Consider the following 18,664-nt stretch of genomic DNA (forward strand, 5'->3'; position numbering starts at 1 on the left):
AACCTATGAATAGTCGACATACCTATATAAATATATCAAAATACCCCCTGACTTGAAAATACTCCACGGATTCCATGGGGGATACGCAAATGATATTCTGTTTCTATTCGTTTCGGAACGTCTGTCGTTTCTTATTCCAGGAAAGTTGCAAGATCATTGTTTTTTGCCCAGCAAGAACTCGCTTTAAATTAACATTTTGATATCAGGGTTAGTCAGGTCGACTTCTTCATAACGCGTCCTCACAGAAACCAGATACTTACGGGAAAAAAAACTGGAAGAATAAGCCCAAACAGAGTAAAGTACACAGCAAACCCGGTATGAAAAAATGGTAGAAGCACTATTTTGTAATTTGCGCTCTCACTGTGCCTGCTGCGTATCGATAGCACGACACATCTGTCGTGAGTGTAAAATATACCGTGGAATACAAGCGTGTCATTTCTCCTCCTATTTTCAGGTGGTCAGAATCTGCATTTTTTTTTTTTTTGCTACTTTTGTCCATCTGCTAGCAAACAAATGTTACTAATTGTTAATACGTGTGTCCGTATGTGTGATTACCGTGACGTGCTACAATACAATTCCTAGACTACTATTATAAATTTGCTTTCAGGCAAACATTTGATGAAAATACGCGATCCTTAAAAAGCGTGAAACGAAGCGATACCACAACTAGTAACTGACCACTAGCCGGTACTTTCAGTGGGTATCTATTGTACTGCTGGTCGATACAAGTCTATACAGTGGGTATCTATTGTACTGCTGGTCGATACAAGTCTATAGAGTCTTTCTGACGAGATTCGATTGAAATAAGTTACTGAATGAAAGTGTGCGTCAATCATTCATCGGTCGTCCCACACGTATCTATGCTATCGCAGAAGTTCCTTTATAAAAGGTAACGAAGACAAGTTCCCGAAAAGCTCTCCATACCGTCACACAAGAAAGCCGTTTTTATTTTTTTTTTTATTAAGCAACTGACAGATAATGCTAACAAATGCATACATCGGCATCGTAAAATAGTCTTTGTGTTCGGTAGGCCCAGATAGTAGAATCTAGTTATGGCAAGGAAAACATCGCACGGGCGGGCCCACATTCACATAATATACCCAAGTGTTGATATGTGAAACGTCGATACCCCCTAGCAGCTTTCGCAGCATCTCTGCTTGTATCTCTCGTTCAAGAATGTCTCCCATGGCTCATTGCCGTCCCCTTAATTTTTTGCCGTCGTCGACAACAAGTACTGATGGCCCTCTGTTGACAAGTATGCAATTTATGCTTGCACCTTCTTTCCTGATCTTCTTCCTGAGACTTCGATGAAGACGACACATACCTTCACTGTTCGCCCAATTTTTCGACGGAGGTCTGTCGTAATCGGTCCTCATGTGCGTGCCCCTGCGTGTAAGGCATATTTGTAATAATCGATGAAAACTAACAGCTATATTTTTGACAATACAGTTTTCTGATTGAAAGATTACTAAAAGAAAGGTTGAGCGACAAGAAATATAGTTAATTAATCTAAAAATTTATGACTAGGGCTGGTAGGTAGACGTGCGCACAGCCCGTAGTGATTGTTATGACGAGCAAGGATGGGAAGAATAATAGAAAGCTGAAGCAAGAACCAAGATAATTAATAGAAAAAGAAAACTGACGCCGTAAAAATGCTGTAATATACTTTCTTTCGCCTGTTACCCGTAGAGTTGAAGTTGTTATTGTTCTATGTTGGGCGGTTGGAGCTAGCTGAGCAGTCGCAGCCATCGCTGCACTAAACGAAGTTGCAACTCTCTGCTTATGCAAAAATTTCTTCTGTTGTTTTATCTCTGCAAGACTTTTCTCTATGATTCGGGTTATCCTGGTCGCATGTCTACCTCAATGGCATTACATGGCGTTTCACCTCACTTTGACGATCGATCAATGAGCGAGCGCTATGTGTCAGATCATCCGAATTTCAGCCGATAATGCGCAGTAGGGCCGTACTAGCAACGGCGATTGTGAAACTATTCTGAACGGTGATTATGTCAATTCATGACGAACCAACGATCTCATGATAGTGCGGTAGGGATGCGGTGTAATTGAGATAAGGGCTATTCCTGTAGCGGTGAGCGCCTCGCTGGCTAGCTGTTCATGGGCGACATCTTCATCCACTACTTAAACGCAACTCTAGGCAATTATATCCAGGCGTCGGAGTTTGTTTATTTGGTCGAGATCATCAACTATAATAAGTAGCAGTGATTTTCTCTGGGGCGTACATACAGACCGGCGCTGCCCTGCAACTTCACAGCCTACAGCTAGCTGAACCGGCAACAACCTGACCGGCAAGTATAAAGACATTTACTTCTTCAAAATAATGTCCCGTGAATTAAGGAGTCTTAGTTGCTCTTCCTTCGACCGCCAGTCGTTGCATTTCTTATCAGCTTCATTTTTACTAGTACTGCTGTCACTCCTTGAACGCTGATTCCTTACTAACTTCAATAGCTATTTTTACATTGCTACTGTTACAGACTGCGCATAGATCGACCAACATTTTTGTGGGCCGCTATGTTGATCCCTGGCCGCACGATGTAAGGGAATGTAATTCTAGCTAGTATTGAATACGGGCTCAGACATAACATGCGAACGCAGAGAAATTCGGCAACCGTAGACTTTACGCACGACAAACAAAAGAACTGGACGAAGAGCTATCGAGACAGATCCGGTACAACTCTGCATGAGCCTATTTCTGGCAAGCACAAAGAAAAGGGACGAGGTAAACCCAGAGGGCTTTCGAATATATTGGTGTTATATTATAATAGTGTGCTCTTCCGCCAGATACGAACGCGCTGGCTACAGTCAGTGTTACCTTGTTTCACTGAAGTACTACAAAGAAACGCTTGTAAGGAAGAACGAAAGCGCTGAAAAAACAAAAGGGGGAAAAGGTACTTACTGCTTGTACTACCTTTAGCTTTCATATTTATGTGTATGCTTGTGCGCACATTTACTGATGTCGTCCATGTTCTACTTGTATCAACCTGTGATAATACTTACTGTCCCTTTATATTCATCCGCGCTCCACTGGCCCATCATTCGATCTCACAGGTCTGTCAGCCGTCTGTCAGCGTATGTATATAGGTAATATGCGAAGAACTGTGCGATGTTAGCGTCAGCAGCTGCTGTGGCCGCAGTTTTCAAGCCTTACCGCGTCCCACTTTCTTTTTGTCTCAATCCCTTCCTTTTTAACGAGAGATTACTCCCTCTCACTTTCTCGGATATTTTTATCGACATGACTTCTTGACAATCACTTCTGCTGTCTTTGCGGTCGTTCTTACTATAGACTTTCTCTAACTGTTAGAAAGAACACCAAGATGGTTGTTTGGCCATCTTTTTTCGGTAGTAGTAGCCGTCGGTGGTGACATACGCTTGCAGGAACCTGGACTCGCAGAACAGCATCTTCTCTGTTATCGTTAGTTAATTTGTTTATTTATCTCTCAAGTGAAATACATTAAACTGACATTCAAGCAGGGGAACAGAAGTTGTTACGGACAGTGCAAGCTCCCGATAAAGACGTCGGAGCAAGTGCGCGCAAGAAATCCGAGCGATCGCTGTTTACTGTCTCTAGCTAACTCTCTCTCTCTCTATATATAAATGCGTCTATTCGCTTATCCCAGTTCAGGTCTTGCAGGCACTGACGCTATCGTAGGTGGATGGTAATTGCTCTGAGAGCTACTCCGTTTAGCGGGTCTACTTCTGTCGCTGGATCCCTATCATCTGGACACTGTAAGTGATGGTGTTTATTTGTACAAAGGATTGTGAGCGTTTGCTTTGCCATTGGCAAGCACCCACCATGAACAACAGCAGCAGCGTGTCGATGCTTTTTCCCTCGACGACAGGCCGATGTGTTAGCATTGTGGAGACGCCTGGTCTATACAGGCAACATACAATAGATTTGATCGAAAAGAATCAAGCAAGCAATAGAAGAAACAACACAAGAACTAAACCGAACGAAATTTCGAAAGTCCCAGCAGGACGAAAATTAGGTCGAACATAAACGGGTTAGGGTGGCTAGTGAAGCATCGGTGAAGTTCGTTGATTTGTGAATGAAAGCTGATGACGCGGACAGCTACTTCTATCACAAATACGATTAGTGGCTACAATCGAGAGTCAGGAGGCAGAGCATGGGGAAAAACAACAGAGAACAATGCGAACCCGCACGGATCTGCTGTTTCACTAAACAATCAAACAAATCGATTCAAATTCGGACATCGTTTTCGCAGAAATACGAACGGCTAACGTGACTGCCATTCCGCTCTTTTTTTGAGAGTGCGGAAACTAGGACGGTTAGAAACCAGCCAGAGGTCGGTGGTTTAAGCTCCACCAACAATATATACCTTACGACAAGTATAATTTGGATAATCTGAACTTCAGGGTAACCTAATTCAATAGTTGAAGTGAAATTATACACAGCGTCATCGAGCTTTTTAAATATTTTATCGATTCGGTCACTAAACACTGAGAACAAATATACGATAGTACCCTTTCTGGAGAAATATAGCCATTGAAACTTCTATGCACTTCGATTTCTGCAAATATTTACCATGATGATGATGTGACACCATATTGTTTAATAGATTGCCGGCAGTTGTTTAGTAAGTCGAAAAATCCGACTTAATAAACAGTGCGTCACCCGACAATGCGTTTTTGGGCAGAGATATCGTTCAGCGCTAAGAGACAACACTCGATGATCCTGTTTGGTAGAAATTATTGGACATTGATGGCAATACCGGCCAGAAAGGCCTAGAACGGAATAGCAGTTTGTTGTTAGTGCATTGATCTTCAGAACGTAAAGCAAACGGCTGAAAACCAGAGTAGATGACTATATTTCAGGATTCCAAACGGAAGAACGAGTTCCCGTGTGTAAAGAAAATTACATGAGGGAAACTGTGCATTGACTTGCACTGACAGGTCAACGTACTTCCTGCAGTGCTGAATGGAGTCATGCGTAAGCTGGGGCTCTTAGTTGCCAGATATATTAGTTATAACAAGATATTGCCCGAAAAGCGAAGAGTTAATGCCATTGCATTTCGAGCTCCTGAAGAACCTGGCTTGGCACACGGCGTAGTTGCCCCGACTATAAAGCACGACCTCATTGTTGAGCTTCAACCAAAACTTAGATCGAGACAGCGTTGAATTATGTCTTCAAGTACATTTTCGTTAAATCCGAATGATTTCAATTGCTTTCGCGCTTTAGAAAAGATGATAAACGGTGTTTCACTACCTGAATCACGGCATGATTTGTTCTATATAAGGCAGCATGGGTCAGCTAAGTAAAAAGCATATGTTCAACACTTCTGTTAAGCAGTTCACTGCGAGCGAGGTGTAGTTATGCTGTACCCAGACATGGATAGGTTTAAACTTGTTCTGCTGATATATGTATTTAGTCAATGAATAATTTTTTGTTCTGCGTTTGGAGAAGATATACAATGAAAAAACGTGACACTCGTTATAAATGCCAGGCTCACAGTGTTCTCATAATGTCATTCAGGGAGTATTGGCCATTTTTTCCCTGACGTTTAGTCAATTTACCAAAGCGTTCATGTATCGAGATAGGTGTTTGAGCCTAGAGCAACCATTATCCTAAATAAACTCCCTTTAGAACTAAATTTAGTCTTCGCCGTATACTCATCAACACTTAGTCTAAAGGTTTTTCTAAATCTAGGAACGAATTTTCATCCTTGTTCTAGCTATTCAAGATAAACTAATTGTTTTTTTCGGAGAGTGAAGGCTGCGAAAACGCCTACGTATATTACAAAACACGTTAGATAATTTAGCTCTTTTTCTCATGCTCACTATTTTTTTATAATTTGAGATCACCTGTTGCTGTAGCAGCGTGCTTCATGAAGTTAGCTATTCAATTTCAACTTAAATAGGAAAACAGAAACCAAAGTTGCGAAAGGGTTTCGTGTCTTCGAAGGCAAAGATTTTACCAGGGAGCAAAGGAATCACAAACTGGGTTTAAAGCGCACAGTCGAGAGCAATATCTGGCTGTGAGAGCCTAAAAGTCGTTTTACTCTGCTGCTGCTGCTGTGTCCAAAGACAGAATCACGTATGGTTATTGCGTGTTATTAATACAGTAAATCACAATGTACCCATCAGACTGCTAGGCCTACGCGACAAAAACAACGAAGTGGACGCAGGCTGTGTCCTACCAACGTTTGCTGCTAATCGATTAAACAACTGCGGCAATTTTTTCCCCACTTGCAGACACCCAGAGAAACAATACTAGTTTTAGAACGGCTTGCGTTACACACGCATACACACAAATGTTTCGCGCTATTTAGTGCTATAATAAACTGGACTTCTATTCTGTTGTTCGGCTTGCAATCGTTTCGCTCTGAAAAGCTCGCCCATCTAAAAAAAAAGAAATATCTCATCAAAAAAATAGCACGGGCTTCGAGACGGTTCGCAGATGGACAGTGTTTGTATATTATCGCAGAGGTACCAATTTTATTTTTTGGCCTCGGTGTGACGAGGCATTTAAGAACGCTGCGCCATTATGGTTCAAAAAGCATAGAGTGGGTAGCATTGACTACATTAAATGGTGATAGTGATTAAGTTTTTACATCCTCTGAATACTTTACGATACGGTTTGTGTGAGGCGAGATGGTAGTAATCTTGGTAACGCGCATTCGGATTCTATCAAAGCTGTATGTGTTCGATGTCTGCAAAATATTGGTGTGACCTTCATGTATTTACGATTTGTTGGGCTTTAAATGCAAAAGGTGTTTTTTTGTGCGGAACTATGTTGCAGGCTCTTTTGCGAAGAACTTCTGCGCCATATAGTATTGATACCAACATGACAGTAACTTATTGGCGAACAGCATGTCATGTACTTTTTATTTCGTATTGAAGAATTATGCCTGGATATATATCTTATGCAGTTATTTACCAACTTACGAGTGGTATACATTCTTTATGTACACTGATCTGCTATGATGATACGATGAATCTGACACCGCCTGCGCCAGACCTATACCTAATCCGGTCTTGATCAAAGGCTAAACCGGACCCTCGCGTTCCCCGTAAAACGAAATCCGTTGGAACTACGACACGTCTATATAATGTCAACATGTATATGTGCTGACTTTATATATACATATTCGGCGGAATTATAATATGATACGTCCCGGCAAATATATATTGAAGCGGGTTGGTTTATCATTGCGGTTGACCGGCAGAAACAAACACTTTATAACCACCGGCTCTGTGCTTTTCCAATGCACGTAACTCCATCACGTTGGCGCTGTTTAGACTTTCTTTTGATTTCTGCGGGCAAGTCTGATGGAACCCACGTAACATGAAGATAGTCCAGTGTGTGCGCGATGCTCCTACTAGCATGTACGATACGATTCTAGCATAAGGTCTTGCGTTACCCTGGTGTAGCGTAGCATAGAATACTGTAAGGAAGCTAGGTAGCTAAGGGTACTGATCTCGCCGTCCGAATATTACACAACACCCAAGAATACACTTGACACTCATATTTAACTCAACAACTAGTGGTTGTTAGGCACTCTGGAACTTACTAAAAGTATTTTCAGCATCCCTGTACATCCCTGGGCGAACTAGGCCGGCAAGTCGTCTTCTTTCGGGTAAGGAAGCTTGTGCAGCGTTCGTTTGAAGCTTTCATGTCCTCTTTGCACCAATTTTGAAGTAGAATCAAGCATAGGCCACTTTTGGCAAAATGTATTTCTATTGGCTCATTTTTTAAGCAAGTGGGCTCTTTCCAACAAGCCGCTTATACTTCCCAGTCTATCGCTTAAGCCGGATTCAGCCCCAGTCAGCGATCCTAATTAACCAACCGCTTAAGCAATCTTTCGACCATATCGTCACCCATTTCAACCCTGCCTCGAAAATAGATAAACTGGTTTAGCTTTATCATTTGCTGGTAAAAAAGAGCATTTTGTTTTCGTTTATTAATATATCTCTACTAAAGTATTTGACATAGCCCGGCCACGTTTATTCAACGCTATTTTCTAGGATTAAGCGGACCTAGTTTCCCCAGATCTAAAGAGCGAGATTTAAAATTAAATCTTACGTTATATTGTCAAGCATATAAGTCCCGAGGGATTTATGCATTTCCTGGCGCGGCTGTCGAGTGGGATTTCGTTGTGTGACTGGCGGGCTGCACGGCTTACGATGCCCAATGATATGGGCAGCACTTTACAACATTACTCCGTCACAGAAGGCCTACACAGTCAGGCCTCCTGCCACTTCGAAGTACGAGCTCTTGTTGTGGCACTACTCGTAATTACGACTGTGCACTTTCCTCTACTTAAGTGACCTCTGTTAATGTCAGTTTGTACATCGGTTGTCGTTGAAGTGGGAAGATACTTTTCTAGTTCTAGGTTTCACCCCAACCCACATATCACAGCCGCGTTTCACCCACGTGCTATATTGCATATTCCCCCCATACCGGAGAATAGCGCACCACTAGCCGTCGTACAATTTCGTCCATTCTTCCCTCTTTGACCGTTCATCCTTCCCTCCCTAAGCGTAATATCGTCGCCCACCAAAGACTGGTCAGTTGTGCATTGATTGAGGGTGGTATGTTCAACAGCCGTGCCCTTATAACCGCAACGTGCGGGGGTTGCGAATTTATATACCGCTTTTCCGAACCCATATAGGTGCTGGGTACGCCCTTGGGAGTTGGTGGCGGATGTTTCCGGCGTTTGTACCAAGAATACGCTGAAATGCAGTTTCGCGCTCGGCTCATTCAACACACACACAAACTGTCATGCCCCTAGTAAATGTCGTCTGGTATCGTCTGATCGGCCGACCATTCGCGATTCCCGCCCAAACACGCAAATTGTTTGTTTGATCCCTTCGGTAGGGTCTCGTCGAACTCTAATAATTGCGACGCCGTCGCGTCACCCATTAAACAAGTCTGGTTAGCAGCGTACCTCTTTCGCCAGTCATCCTACCGTTATAGTAGAACGAGCTGGGTTAGCTTAATCATCGGCCGGCAGGAACGAGCGTTTCGCCCTACGCATATATAGCCGTAGAGGTATATATATATATCATCCTGCCGTATCCTACAGGCATATGCAGCGAGACAAGCAATACAGTTTCAAACTTCTTGCATACAACAAACATCATGACCCAGTCCATAGTTTCAACGTTCGCCCACCCTGTTGGACATGTGTCAGAAACGCTGAAGCGTCTCTCACGGTTCAGAAGCTTTCTACGAAATTACAGTGAGACCATTTGTCGACTGAACGATGGTTTTCGACAGCATCCTGAGATTAATCGACGCCTATTGACACCACCTAACATAGTGGCGATGGCTGGCTTTCTCGGCTATTTTAGACGAGTTCACCTATCCATGCATGCGGCACGCATCCGGATTCGGCGACTTAAGCGGCTCTACACACAACACAGAGTTATTTATAGCGTGCTCACTACAACTTGATAGAGAAGCAGTTGAAAAAACATAAAAAAAAAAGGAATAGTACTAAGGTACATAGGACGATCTACCTGGTGGCTTACCACAATTTGCGACTTCGGCAAAATTTCTGATGCTGAGCGGCCATAGTAATTTCAGATTGTATCAACCGCGCTGCTTAGTGGCGTACGGTGAATGCTGGGCTATTGTTTAGGAAAGACCCAACTTCAAGCAATGACCATGGCGTGCATTCAGTGCTCGTTAATGGCTAACAGGCACTTCTGAGTTTTGCTTTACTTTTAACAATCTTATGTGTTTATGCATACATAATTTCCATCATTATATGCAATGGAAGAACGAATAACGGACCGACCGCTGTTATGGCATTGTGTCGTTTACGTGTAAACGTCTCTAATCGACCAGTGATATGAGGTGTATATAAACCGAGGTATATGAAGATTTTTAGGCTGAGTTATTAATCACGAAGCGATAGTATTGATACATACGTATATTATATTATAGGGGACATATTGGACATAATTTGAATTATAAGCATTGTCGCAGGTGCGGCCATATCTATACAGTGAAGGGGAAAGTCGCTGAAGAATTAACAGTCACCATAGTGTTGGCATGAAATATGGAACACTGTAATATATATAGAAAACGAAACTGGGTTTTCTTTTCAATTTTTGACGAATTTACTGCGGGGGCGAGATTACGTCCGACATAACTGACAGTTAGACTATTCACAAACAGGCACATAACACATGCATCAGAAACATATAGTTATTTTACGCGGGATTTGTCTCGGTGCGAAGAAACAAGGCCAAATTGACAATTTGAGCTTGGACTAGTCAGAATTAAATGGCTAAATACTTGGACACAGGAAGCTTACAATCCTTTGGCAATGTTTTTCTAAGCCTTCATCTAGTATGAATATTACCTAGCCGTTATTGACGCTATGATATCGAAACACGTATACGTGCAGCTGCGATAATATGTCGATTTTGCATATATCGACTCGGGTTTCGTTGCTCTGTAATAGCATCAGCAGCATCAGCTCGTACAATGTCTATTCGCAACGTTCTCCGAGCGGGGTAAATGCGCCTTCAAGATCGCGCTAGCTGTGGACCACACTGACAGGTCATGGGTCTCGACGCTCTATCTGCTACCCCTCCGTATGAGTCGCGCACTGTTGCCCGCATTGCTATTCGCTTGAGAAGTAACCACTGACTAGCGTGCTAGAAAGACACCCTAAAAGAAGCCGTCCCACGACTATCGGTCACTGAAACCGAATGCGAGCGAACCGGCAAATGGAAGTAAACGTCTAAAATTTAAATCGTCACCAAGTAGTCCTTACAATATATGATAGGATAGTACTTGACAAGTCGACCGACAGACATGTTTCGAGCGTAACAGATAGTTTCAATCCGCTACTGCAGTTAGTCAGGATTGGTCATATTGACGACGGTTCCGTCGAGACGCAACGAAATCTCATAGATGCATATGCATTTTCATTACTGTCCCTTGCAACGAGTGACGAAATGGCTAGAGTGTCTAAAAATATAAACCAAGAATGGACTTAAATCTGGCGTCCAGACCATGAAACACTTCCTGCAGCATTCGACCATGCCGATCCTGAACGGTTCCCTCTTCCGTTCTATCGGCTCCTGTTGGCTACGCGATGCGGTGTCACCACAGAGAGCATAACTGACCTGTCAGATTTCATATTTCGAGTAAGATGCTGACTCATTCAAAGCTTAGACTATAGCATACAGCACAGGGGGCACAAAAAGTTCAGCCAGCGACAAAGCGCATTTATTTAATTCGGATGAGATGTTTGATTTATTTTACAACACCCGTCCTTTTCTTTTTCTGTCTCTTAGGTTGAACGTAACGAACTTTTCTTGTTACCGATGGATCTTGTGGCTAACCAGCATCGCACAACTGTATTTCAATGGTTAGCTGCACATATCTATACATAGTTGGCATAAGCGATGGTCAGTGTCAAATTCTATTGGTTTAAACCGTAACGCTACCGCCGATGGTATCGTCTCATCTTCCTGCAAGTAGAACTCATTCCCTCTTCGTCTTTAACGGCCTGCGCCAGTTCGAACCAATTCTCTATGATAAAACGATAGATTGTCGTCTCCTGCGTCTTTTAGTCGATATTACAGCCAAACGCCTACCCGAACATCTGCACGAGATTGTCGATTTCGCTCACTCTGATTAGATTGAACTTCCTGCGAAGGCTATACAGGACGAAGGAAGAATATAGATACGAACGGAGGGAGACTCAGCGGTCTTTTTCTGCCCCGGTGCGCAACGAGCGATCTTACCTTAAAAGATTTAGACAATTAGTCACTGAGTATTTTGTTGCTTGTTCGAAATATTTGTTCTGCTTTGTTATGGACATCGTGCCATTTAACAGTCCGCTCTAACAATTGGTTTACTTTGAAGCCATCCAATCCGCTCTTGAAATGGATTCGCAGGTACGACCGCTATGCCAGGAAGAAAAGGGTACGTCTTCGACGAACGTGCACAGGAAAACAAATTACAAGCCATTTACCAAGCAAGATGCAGAAGCGAAAAACTGGCTCCTTACAGCCAATTACATAACCATATCCAAATTAGCGAACAAATTTGACACTAGCCTCCAACAACAGTTTCAGCCTTTTTCCTCCGCAACTCGACGATAGAGAGGAGAAATGAGAATTAAGACGCGAGAATTTACAGCAAAAAAAAAAACACCCAGGTATGAAATATAGCCGACTGGAAATCATGCTGCTAAAATGTACTAAAAATACTTTCCTAGACCTTAACGTGTTTATATTGCATATAGATGCCTTCATACGTGATCCTTGGTATCATAATTTTCTCAACATTACAGAAAAAGGTGCGTCGTTCTCGCAATTGAAAAAAATAATATTTTTTGCGAAAATTAGCTGTTATCCAGCCCAGCCGTTTTGCGCTCTGTAAGCCTCGCTAAAATTAAAGACTTCCTTTTTGCTCGAACTCGACGGGCTATGATACTGCTAATTTTTCTATAGTTCATGAAAAATCCAAACAAGTGTTTCAAAAGGTAAATCGGACGGTCGTTGATAGGTTTTAGGTTTAAGAAGCTTAAAAATTAATAAAACTAGCCTAAAATTATTTTTAATATGGGTAAATTTTTGATACAGAAATAAACAACTGGAAAGCAAAATAGAAACTAACTGTTAACTGTCGTCCACATATGCTTCAACAGTTAACCCTTCTGAGGCTTTTCGTTTCTCGGTGCCTTGCACGTTTAGGACTTCTTTCTGCTATTGCCTCAAAATGTCATTTTGTCGAAATTTGTTGTATGTAACGTACTTGAGCAACGCCTACTTGAATAAGGGGTTTAGGTTCTGAATTTAAGCTGTAACAGCGGTGAGTGACGGCTATCTTGAATAAACACAACACGAATATTCACAAATTACATTTTTCGCATATAGAAAAATTAATTGAGACATCTGTTTTTATCTAGAAACAATCTCATAAATGAGGCATCAGAGAGTCTCACCCTACTTACCCGTAAGACCCTTCTTTTTCTACTTGGGGTCGGGTCTGGTCTTGTCAATTGCACTTTTGTCATTGGAAAACTTAACTCATATCGGCATTATGTTATTACACTGCAGTAGCGTATTATTAACGCTATTTAAATACGTTTATATATCGTTGAGAATATGCTCTTACTTATTTAGCTGTGTCGTGGAGACTACTTTGTTTCCTGTTTTTGGAATAGCCGGCTTCCATGTGACACGTACGCATATGATCACTATACGAAGGACATAAATGTTATCTTCACTTTGGTTACGTTATACGTATTCATATTCACGTTGTATCTTATTTTTATTATCCCTATGTCTAAAAGAAAGAAGACCGGATGCGTCTAGGAAATCTACGCATTTACGATGTTAAAATTAGATAAAACGAAGATTCGATATACGCCACGATTATCTTAAATAAAACGCCGAGAGAGTGTATCTCGCCAAATTTACTTATTATTTCATCAAGACGTACGTGCGGTTGCGTTTGCATCGTCAAGCAATACCTTCACCTGACAAGTATTAACGATTACAAAGGGCTTAGTCAAATCTTTTCTGCTCCACAGGCGCTGCGCCCTTGTCACCTTTCGGACATTTGACGTAACGTTAAGATGACACCATTTCAAATGGAGTCCTTCTCTCAATATCTCCGTCCCTGGTAATCATCTTGATGCTGCCTCCTATAACAGTTACGCTCACGTATGTATTCTCAGCGTGGCGCCAGTATTCCGGATTACACGTTATTAGGCCGAATGTCCCAGCACGTTTGAATATCTCCTAGATATATATGTATGGAGTGGTCTCGAATAATCAGACCTGGACTGTAATACGGTTGTCTCTATTATGTTCTGTTGGGTTCTTCAGTACTGCGGTCACTGCGGGCAGTGAGCAGAGTTGACAGAAGCACAGTCGTCGAATGCATGCATTTATTTCTGGGACGTCTGCTCTTTTATCTAGGTTTGTACATATGTTTAAATATATGGCGGGCATTTTTCTCAAACTGCCTACCGATACCTTGACAGTGATAGACGACAACGATGATGGCAACAATAATAGAGAAGGACGGGAAGAACGAGAAACTGTGTCGACGGCCGGAAGCAGTTGTCACCAGTAATACTATTTACGTTATACAGTTTTATGTGTAGAAATAGTAACATAGGTATTATGTATGTGAGACCACTTTGCTTTAGGCGAGCCAGAATCATTATCGTGCCCGCCGCATTTCGCGATGCGATGGCCCTGCCAGCAATCAGCCGACGCGAGAATAAACGGCAGCCAGACTACGAGTGCTATGAGATCAAGGGAATTACAGTAAACTGTAGTTTCCGCTGTCATGAGGACCGTCACGTACCTCAATGAGTCTATGAAACGAGACTATTCTAGGCGACGACTTGTTCTCACTGTGAAATCTGGGCCGTAACGGCTCTGGCATTGTATACTGGTTATTCTACTCTGCTGTGCTGACGCGCTGTTTTGGTTTGACCTTTTCCTCTCTATGTCTGTGAGCCTAAGGAAAATCTGACCATGCGCGTAATTTCGCTAAGTTCATAGTGTATAACGATGCATGCCTGTATTTGCCAGCCCTGTATGTATCATTATATAGCATTTATGCTGCCTCTGCGCCAACTAAGTACGCCCCTGAGTCCGCTCTGTCTACTAAGAAGCGCAGTAGTATCAATACCATATATTGTATAACGTAACATGTAAGGGTGTAAGTTAAGAAATGGTCAGCCACTTAGGTGTACCCACATCCTGCTACGTTATGATTGGGTGCTTCCAAAGCGTATGGTGGACGAGAGTCGCCTAGGCGTAGCCGGCGCGTCAGGCTTTCAAAGTAGAATAGAACGCACTGATTAATTGATTGAGTGGCTTCACTTGGCCCGTTCGACCAATGCTAGTATCGACAGTAACACCAACAACAATACTATAAACTAAAATTATATTAGCTAGCGTGCAGGCCAACAACGGTAACTATATTATGTAAAATAAACCTTATCATCAGCAGCCAGTACGCTGACAATCAAAGGAGCGTCATTAGTAGTTCATTCAGAAGTTACTATTAGACTGTTTCGCTCTTTTGCCTTTTATTTCTTTCGCTTTTCCCCGTACATTTTCGCTCTGTTGCTTTCTTTATTTTCCTTTTCCGCTGCTTTCTTCATCATTGCTTCGCCGTTAACTCTATTGATTGAAGTCGACACCCCTGGTCGACTCGCATAGATCTCGGACCTCGCAGTCTATTCAGTACGACGGCCAGTGCTATAACAACTTCTTTACTATAGCTGTGAGCCGTACGGCCTTAACAGGTAACAGATAGAGCGAATATCAAGTACCATCAACAAGCAGATCTTAGGGGGGATGTATTGCGGCCACTAGCTGCTTAGCTCGGCTAGATTATTTATTACTACCCTGTGTCTACTAGTCCGGGTTGTACCTAGTAAAAGGTAGGCATCGCCGTCACAGCTTACCAAGGCCATACCTATTGATGGGCTGCCTAGCAACATGTTCGACTCGCTTTCACCGTATTAGAACAGTTTAACTGCACTATCAACAAGAGCTTCCTTGCAACTGTCGCAGAGACGTCAAGGTCGGCGTATCGTTAAGCTCTCAGTCTTGGGCAGCAGCTAACGATGGTAAAGGCGCTGGCACTAGTCACGATGGCAGCTGGCAATGGTCACCGACCGCGGAGGGTCGGATTGTTGAGCGGGCAAAGGCTAGCAAGCGTAGTGAGAGCATGAATGTCTAATGACGTATTCTGATTGCCACAGACCCTCAGCGAACCTCAACGGCTTCCATACATTCTGCGAGGGGGAGAAATTATACGTGGGCCGAAATAGAGACGGACAGACAAATATAGATGGGCGGCCGCAAAAGCAAAATGACGGGTACGCTAGCGTCAAACAGTTAACATGTGAAGATCGGCTAAAAACGTAGCGATAGCGCCACAGCAGGGCGTGTTATTGGGCAAGGACTTTGGAAGAAGAAAGCAGAAACCGGCAAATACGAAATGCACGACATATAAGCTCGCATACAAATGTCCATTTAAAAGTGAAAGAAGAAACACACCGACACACAAACGTGTTTTATTTCTAAACAATCGAGAATGAACGATTACAAAAGAAAATAGAAATAAACAAAGATCAAGATTGAAGCAGCGCGTCGGTGTATCTGATCGACTATGTTCTCAGTAAGTTGCAATGGCAGCAGTTAATGCTGCAGTGACTGAAGTGACTGCTCTCTGCTTTCGTGTTTACCCCTTTTAATTGTAGCGTTAAAAGTCGAAGATTCGCTACGGTCGGCGTGGTACGACTATGGCGGCTAAAGTCTAACCGATGAAGAGAAAGCCATCGAAACGGGAGAAAAGCGAAATGTGTGAAAAAAAAATCATATTATACAAAATAACACCTATATATTACACGGAAAATCGGATATTAGAGGGACATTAGATAGAAATAATTTTATATATCGTGGTAATTACTGACCAACAGGTAACGCGAACCGAGTTATTGTATCAATAAAAATTCCGAGTCTGTAATGCTTCCGAAGACCTCATCATATGAGATGGAAATCAGCCGGGCGGCTTTAAATAGTGCGACATGAAAATAAAAAAATTCGTTTGCATTGGTATATATATATGAAAACATTAAAAAAGATCGATGAATAACCATCGTGCACAAGCCCCCAACTGACTGCTGATCTAATTGTACAATTGGCTAAAAACTAGTTACTTCCAAGTTTTACGTTCGGTACCCCCGTTAGGCGTTCCATCGGATAAGGTATAATTGGCTAGAAGCTGCCTCTGCTTATGACAAGCACAGCGGATCTCGGCCAACAACATGGTGATAAGGTGTATATCTTTCTTAACTATTCCTTTTATTTAGAATAACCACGACCGGAATACTCTTTTAACTTGCATTTATTTGACACTTTTACGTCTCCGGCATTAAATGATTCGCCTCTGTTTCTCTTGTCTACTGTCTATTTACACATTCAAACCGAAAAGCTGCAAGTGTTTTGGGCTTGTCAAGATACAACCAAGGCCAACGACGATAGACACCTAATTATCAGATGCGGTGGAAAGTTAATTTTACATTACACAAAGTTCAATATAAACAGAGAACTTATACATCGTTTAGATATAAAAATGAGCATCAAAGCATAAGCATCTGTCTGGCTGACGAGACCACACAGCCGAACGGCGCGCTACATGCAAGCTTATTGAAAAAAAGAAAAGAGAAAAATAAACTAAAACTTTAATTAGAAATTGCGGAAGACGGTCGCTTTATACTGTACGGCCATTTTAAGGAACTTTCAAGCGACTGAGTAAAAGGTCGAATGCGTCTTCCAGTAGTAAAGATAACTCTTGAAGAAGTTGATTTCGGTCACACACTTTCTTTAAGATCTTGAAACGCTTTCTGGTTTGTGCATTTGTGCACTTTTGATAGACCTATCATACCCTCTGGATATTTACCTATCAGCAGCGGCTGTATCACCTTCAATATATCGGTTTAGTCCCGCACAGTAATTTGCAGCGTAGCGTTCGCCTGATAAATGTAGTGCCGGAAAAGGAGCGTCGAACTATCGCAGTCGCCGATGAAGCGATAGTACGGACGCTGTTTCTAACAGGAAATGAATGAGCTGCACTATGTACAATGGCTCTTACGTTGATAATAGATCATCAAACAGAAATGTGTTAGTTTATATATGGACTGATTTTGCTCAACGACTGTTCGGAGCATATGCAGACGTTGTATTGTTTTGACTAAACCACTGTCTGAAGGAGATAACGTGAATGTACACTGACTATATATTGACTTAAAAAATCGTCCATGGCATGGCGCTAGAACTATATCATTGTCTTGCTTATAAACGTGCATTAATGCCACGAGCAAAACGGGCTGTACGGATAAAATGATTAATTTTCGTCATAGTTCTCTGGAAATATACTTTATAGTCGCACAAATTGCATATGACGATTCGTTATGTCATTTTTACTTGCCGAGCAGGAACTACGGCAAGTCATTCTTACGAGAGTTAAGATACGCTTCACAAGACCCGCACATAACTTTCTGCACATAAAGCATTGGAATAGAAGTCTGACTAGGTATCATCCCGATATATGTTTAGCTTGTAACAAGAATCTATTGAGACAGAAACAAAGTTGGCATAGAGAAGTCTGGGCAACGAAAAAGAGAAGTGTGCTTCTAGCATATACAACTATACAGAACAGCACATACGCGATACAGGTCCTCTTGAAAAAGCCATTGTGCATGCACGATAGTGGTATTCAGCTCATGTATAGCTTATCTTGAGCAAAGCTAAAGAAAAATGGATACCGTTGGTCACTTTGAATAGAAGCGAATCGCCACCAGTTCGAGGGCTTTCTTATGCCCCGAAGGTACTCCGTTGGCAAATTTGAACGGCACAAACATGTTTTGCGCAAGAAAACACAGCACCCTTTAGCCTTATTATAATCACAAAGACGACATATAATCCTTACAATATCTGATATAACCATTTGGATCTGATTTATTTTTTCTTTTCGTAACGTGTCGTTATTTAAGTGGTCCGTTTTTAGACATCCGAATATAATGGAGTATACGATAATGTAAGAGTAGCCGAAACATTCTCTCAGTACGATGTGACTTAATTGTGTCGTTGACTGTTCAGTTACCGTGTATGATTAGGTAAC

General features: G+C 42.1%; 2 long non-coding RNA genes across 11 annotated transcripts in view; one reads left to right on the forward strand and one right to left on the reverse strand.

The window, feature by feature from the left end:
- LOC111260886 (uncharacterized) overlaps positions 1–18,664 on the forward strand; it is a 93,529-nt gene that overhangs the window by 55,003 nt on the left and 19,862 nt on the right. The window contains exon 2 of one of the 9 annotated variants that reach the window (XR_015311246.1): positions 13,542–13,925. The exons of 6 other annotated variants lie outside the window; for them this stretch is intronic. This is a non-coding gene — a long non-coding RNA (uncharacterized LOC111260886). Of the gene's footprint in view, positions 1–13,415; positions 13,926–18,664 lie in introns of those variants that run through there. 2 more of the 9 variants (XR_015311248.1, XR_015311249.1) reach the window with 2 other exon arrangements.
- LOC111260887 (uncharacterized) lies at positions 922–3,802 on the reverse strand. Of its 2 annotated transcripts, none has more exons than XR_015311255.1 (2): positions 3,016–3,802; positions 922–1,386 (listed from the first exon to the last, which is right to left on the reverse strand). It is a non-coding gene; the product is annotated as an uncharacterized LOC111260887 (long non-coding RNA). The 2 variants fall into 2 exon arrangements; XR_002680601.2 differs by lacking the exon at positions 3,016–3,802 and adding an exon at positions 2,915–3,003.

Source organism: Varroa jacobsoni, unplaced genomic scaffold (assembly GCF_002532875.2).
Source record: "Varroa jacobsoni isolate VJ856 unplaced genomic scaffold, vjacob_1.0 scaffold_487, whole genome shotgun sequence".
Classification (NCBI taxonomy): domain Eukaryota; kingdom Metazoa; phylum Arthropoda; class Arachnida; order Mesostigmata; family Varroidae; genus Varroa; species Varroa jacobsoni.